The sequence below is a fragment of the Mastomys coucha genome, unplaced genomic scaffold (assembly GCF_008632895.1).
Source record: "Mastomys coucha isolate ucsf_1 unplaced genomic scaffold, UCSF_Mcou_1 pScaffold6, whole genome shotgun sequence".
Taxonomy (NCBI): domain Eukaryota; kingdom Metazoa; phylum Chordata; class Mammalia; order Rodentia; family Muridae; genus Mastomys; species Mastomys coucha.
Genome location: NW_022196912.1, coordinates 69,750,124 through 69,755,788, shown reverse-complemented (window position 1 = coordinate 69,755,788; position 5,665 = coordinate 69,750,124). Strand labels below are relative to the sequence as shown.

Genomic DNA, 5,665 nt, shown 5'->3' with positions numbered 1-5,665 from the left:
GTTTATTCCCTTTCCACTGGTCCCGTTCAACACAATGAATGAGTGAATATAAGAAGCCTGTCAGTATTGCCATTAGACTGTTTCATACGGTTACTTTTCTGTAGATCCCAAGGAATGCCTTCCTGTCTTATTTTAGCCAAAACAACTGGTTACATGCCTTCCTTGCAGTGAGCACTACAATGGATGTGATTGTCAATGTGAATAACTTAGAGTACTACAAAGGGTAAGCTAATTGAATGCCTTGAAAGTATTATCCACTGGTCATATGGGAAACTTGTTTCAGTATTATTTATAGTTGCACTTGATTACAGTTCTCTGAGGCACTGGAGCATTCATACACCTCACCTGCCTTGGCAAGCCTATTTTTGTGACATGGCAGCACAGATTTAACACTATTCGTTAAAAGCACTTTTTTTTGTAATTTGTTTAATCCCTTATAAAGAATGCCAATTAAGTTTCATTACCTGTCATCAATTTATCCTAGTATCTCAATGTTCATTCTTCTTCAAAGAAATAGTTGTGTTGATGTCTTTGGTTTCCCAATGAGTGTACACTACTGTATAATTATAGGAGTTTTATGTTTACCATATGAGTCTTGAAACACTACAGATATTTTGAATATCAGTCATGATGGCAATTTCTGTATAAAAGAGCCTTAAATGGAACATTGTTTTGAGATCAAACTCCCTACCCTCACAAAAGTGGCCACGTTGCAATAAAAATTGTGGCAGATTACAGAATGTTGCCTTGTTTTCCTTGGAAATTTTGCAAATTGTTATGTGAAATTTTAGGGTAAACACTGATTAAGCTCTGCACTGGTATTTGGAATTTTTCTCCTTTAATCTTTGGTTTAAAAACATCTTAAAATCACTTGTATACAATCATTAAGAGAGTGATAATTTTATAAATGTTTATGTTAAAAATATGGAGATCAGAAAAAAAATTTTTTTTGCACTTTGACATACTCCAGTATCTTATTTGTTCTCTAAGTAAATTAGGATATTAATCCAGAGTTACATTACCAAATAACTGAGTAGTATAAGTAGGGTGTTTTTATTACTTGGTCATAATGAAAATAATTTATAAAATGTCATTCAAAGGTTTAATGATGATTGTGATGTTTAGGAATGTTTGTTTCAGCCACAATTCCGTAATATCTTTGCCAAAATGAATTGGGGAAAAAAATAGTATAGCAGTCTTAAATATTAGTAATGGAATTTGGCTGTGGTCCAGAGCTTTCTCCTTATAGAGAATTTGATCCGCTCAGTGTGCACTCTTTGCTATTAGCCAGAGCTATTTATGGCAAACACATGCTTTTGTATCTTGTCATAGTCATCCACAGATGGCAAAACTGGACTTGATTCTACCGGTATGTAAGACAGGCGTGCTAGTGAGCAGTCATTTGTGGCTCTGGACTCTAATACCATAGCTCTGAAGAATGCTCTTATCAGAATATAGGAAATGAAAATATCCTTTTTTAAAATATGTGGAAGTAATTTGGGTCTAATTAATTTTTCTCTACCTTTTGGAAAGTTGTTTTTTTCAGCTGAGAACATTGACATAGTGGTTCAGTGTCTAGGCTTCCATTTAAAACCACACAAATGCCCCGGGGTCTTTTCAGCACTAAGCAGCTTTATTCCAGCCTTCCAGCTGCTGCTGTGGGTTGCTCTCAACCTTTCTGCCGCCTTTTGGTAAGGCTGATGATGAGCAAAGCATGAGAATGGTAATGTGTACTAACCATATATTTAACTGATCTTTGCACCAAAGGACCTTTTCACTAAGTTGTTTTTGTTATTCTTCCAAATATTAAGTGATGTCTAAAAAGTAAAGGGGTGACCTTTTGTTTTTATAGCTGATTTCTCAATTTCTTTATATGCTTTTTTAGAATAATTTTAGAGATTAAATGCTGCTTTAAACTATTATACTTTGAGTTTTAGATTGGCCAAATACATTAATGTAGTTAAATTCATCTTTAAAGTACACATATGTGCCTAGAGCCAAAAAAATGATTTAATTTATGATTTTATGTTGAGACTAACTTGACATCTTATTTTACAGTCATTTACAGTAAAACAATGTTCCAGTTAGCTTTAAAAGCTATACGGTGCTAATTAGTAAAATATTGAGGGCAATATTTTACTGCTAGCTTGCAAAATTAAAGTGTTTTAAAAATAAAATACATGAAAATATTTAAAGCTGTTGAGATGTGTTTACTTCCATTTAAAACACTGAAAGTTGAAAAACTAAGATTGTGGATTAAAGAGGCAACATTATCTGCAACCCTTTTCAGGATTTAGTTAATTTGCTTTCTTTTAGAAATCCTGTTTCAGGCCAGAGAGATGGCTTAGTAGATAAAGACTTGATGGAAGCCTGGCCACCTGAGCACATCCCACTTAACAGAGGAAGGAGCAGCCGGGCAGTGGTGGTGCACGCCTTTAATCCCAGCACTTGGGAGGCAGAGGCAGGCGGATCTCTGAGCTGGAGGCCAGCCTGGTCTACAGAGTGAGTTCTAGGATAGCCAGGTCTATACAGAGAAACCCTGTCTCAAAAAACAAAACAAAAAAACAGGAAGGAGCAAAGGCACCCTGTAGCATTGTCCTCTGACCTCCATACTTACATAGTGGCACATATGTGTGCACATACACACATCATGCACACAGAAACATAATAATAGTAGATATGATTTTAGAAATCCCAATTTGAGAATTAGGCTTGATGGCACATATCTGAAATCCCAGCACTCAAGGAGTTTCAGAAATAGGATCAGCACTTCAAGATCTTTTTCCAGGTACATAGTGAATTCCAAGCCAGCTTAGGTTACGTGACTTAAAAAAAAAAAAAAAAAAAAAAAAAAAAAATGTGATTTTAAAAAAAAAGTGTCACTGAGTATTATAGCAATGTTAGCATTTTCAGACAAATGGTACAGTTGGCATTTGTCCTAAACTGATTCCTACCTGTCATTTTCTATATATAATGATGTCGCCAGCATTATCCTTTTAAAAAGATTGATTTGTTTTTGTTTTATGTGTATGGGTGTTTTACCTGATTTATGTTATGTGCAGTGTGAGTGCCTGGTACCTGCAGAGGTCCAAGCACTCAGGAGATTGAGACAGGAGGATCAGTGCAAGTTCAAGACCAGCCTGGTTTATAGAGCAGGTTCAGGAATTGAAGTTACAGATAGTTGCTAGCTGCCAGGTAAGTGTAAGGTCCCACGTCTTCTGAAAGAGCAGTTCTAAATTTCTGGGCCATCTCTCTAGCCTGTATGGGATCTTTTGAAAATGGTTTTCTCATTAAAGATAGTCTCAGCTATCAATGTCAAGGTTGTTTCCCTCTTATAAAAAAAATATCTTAAGCCAGATATGGCATGTACCTGTAATCTTAGCACTTAATGGCTGAAGCAGGAGGATTATAGTAAGTTTGAGGCTAGCCTAGACTATGGAAAACAAACAATAACCGGACAACCAACAAACAAAACTCACCTTAGAACTGGCTAAATGGCTCATTGGGAAAAGGCATTTGTCACTGAGTCTGACTTCCTGAGTTTGATCTGAATTCACATGTTAGGAGAATCAACTCCCAAAAGATGTCCTGACTTCCACATACTCACACATACACACAAATAAATAAATGGGAGGAGGGGGCTTCTGTTGTTAGGTCCTATCTTTGCGAAATTAGTATTAGGCTATACTAAATGCCATGAACATTCACTTTTCTCTGAATATAAAAGCCACTGAAAGACTGGTGTCATGGTGCAAGCTTAAAATACCAGCACTCAAGAAATTTTTGTTGTTGTTTTTGTGTTTGTTTGTTTCAAGACAGGGTTTCTCTGAATAGCCCTGGCTGTCCTAAAACTCACTCTTAGACCAGGCTGGCCTCGAACTCAGAAATCTGCCTGCCTCTGCCTCCCAAGTGCTGGGATTAAAGGCATGCACCACCACTGCCTGGCAGCACTCAGGAAATTAAGTCAGGAGAATCAATGCAAGTTTGAGACTAGTCTGAGTTATATAACAAGGTCCAGGCCAAAGCTACAAAGCAAGATCCTGTACAAACAAATTGTGAGGACCTCTGAATGTGACTTACTTTTCAGATAGCACAGGTTTAAGGTTTTAATTTTGCTTTATTTGAGATACTATACTGCCTTCCCTATCACTATGGCCAGCCTGGAACTCACTGTAGACGAGGCTGGCCTCAGACTCAGAGATCTGCTTGTCTCTGTTGGGATTAAAGATGTACAACATGACACCTGGTGAGTTTCAGAGTGGTTGAGTCATAATGTAGGGAAAGATAATGTCTACTATATCTAGCATCTGAGTATCAAATGTAGAAATAAGTGCTTTTGCAGTCCTGGGAGTCAAACTTGAGTTTTGTGCTTCCAGGTGGTCCTGGAAATGCTTTGTAAAAACAAAAATGGTATGTAAATGTAAAAAGTTTTAAACCACTTACCTTTAAAAAGGTATTTGTTTTGATTTTATGTGTATGCATGTCTGCATATATGTATGTGTGCCATATGTGTACCTGGTATCTAGGGAAACCAAAAGAGGGCACATGAGTAATAGGTGGCTGTGAGCCACAGTATAGTGCTGGGAACTGAATCCAGGTCCCCTGCAAGAGCACCAAATGCTCTTCACAGATGAGCCATCTCACCACTTGACTTTAATAGTTAAGTAGATTTTTTTTTTAAGGCATAAAAAAGCTTGGTGTGGTGACACACACCTGTAATCCCAGCACTTAGAAAGCTAAGGCAGGGAGTAGACTGGTTTATTGAAGATCACTGGTTCTATTTTTATAACAGTTCTACTTTATCTCATAGTTTAAGTACTAATTAGCTGATAGAGAACATCTTCTTTTAGAAGTATATCATACAGAGTGCTAGGGATGACTCTGCAAAGTGCTTACTATGCACCCCTGTAGAAGCCAGGCATACCTGTATGTACCGTAATCCTAGTGCTAGGAAGCTGGAGACAGGCCAGCCTTGTAGGATCTGGATGCTCCAGTTTCAGTCAGAAACCCTGTCTCAAAAACTAAGAGAGAAGCAGTTGAACTGAATACTGACCTCTGGCCTCCATAGTCACATACACAAACACAAATATAGAATATAGTTAATGCCCATAACTTTTTAACATTTTGGGTGTCTTGATGTGTGAGTAGTGAGAGCTGGCCTTTTGCTTCCAAGTAATTTTGAAGTAAAATAAAGTCATATTACCCATAGTGTTGAAATATCTATAACTTCATGATTATTATTTTTTAAGACATTGCACACAGCTCAGGTTAACCTCAAACTCACTATATGTAGGAAGGTGTCCTTGAACTCCTGGTCCTCAGGCTCCCACCTCATAAGTGCTAGAGTTACAGGCATCCCACACCAAACCTGGCTTACTTGTTTTAAGATAGAATCTCTGTATAGCCCAAGACTTACTTTAATAAGTCATTGTGCCTTGCCTCAACTTCCCAAACACTGGAATAACCAGCATGCTCCACTACACCATGCTACCTGTACTAGTTCTGAGAAAAGTATATGGTAGAGTTTTGTAGTACTTGAGCATCTGTTGCCTGGGTTGTCACATAAAGACCTTTAATTTTTTTGTTGAGACAGAATCTCACTATGTACCGTTGGCAGGCCTGGAAACTACATCATAAGTTTGAGGCCAGTCTGGGCTACATGAGA

The 5,665-nt window shown here is 37.6% G+C and overlaps 1 protein-coding gene and 1 long non-coding RNA gene across 4 annotated transcripts in view; one reads left to right on the top strand and one right to left on the bottom strand.

The window, feature by feature from the left end:
• The window catches only part of Cfl2 (cofilin 2), a 3,908-nt gene extending 1,992 nt beyond the window's left edge, over positions 1-1,916 (top strand). For 2 of the 3 annotated variants that reach the window (XM_031357768.1, XM_031357771.1), the window contains exon 4: positions 1-740. This exon is cut by the window's left edge and continues 213 nt beyond it. The gene's annotated coding sequence lies outside the window, so the exon portion shown is untranslated. The other variant, XM_031357770.1, reaches the window with a different exon arrangement.
• Positions 1-5,665, bottom strand: part of LOC116081148 — a 67,342-nt gene that overhangs the window by 2,711 nt on the left and 58,966 nt on the right. The gene's annotated exons all lie outside the window — the stretch shown is intronic.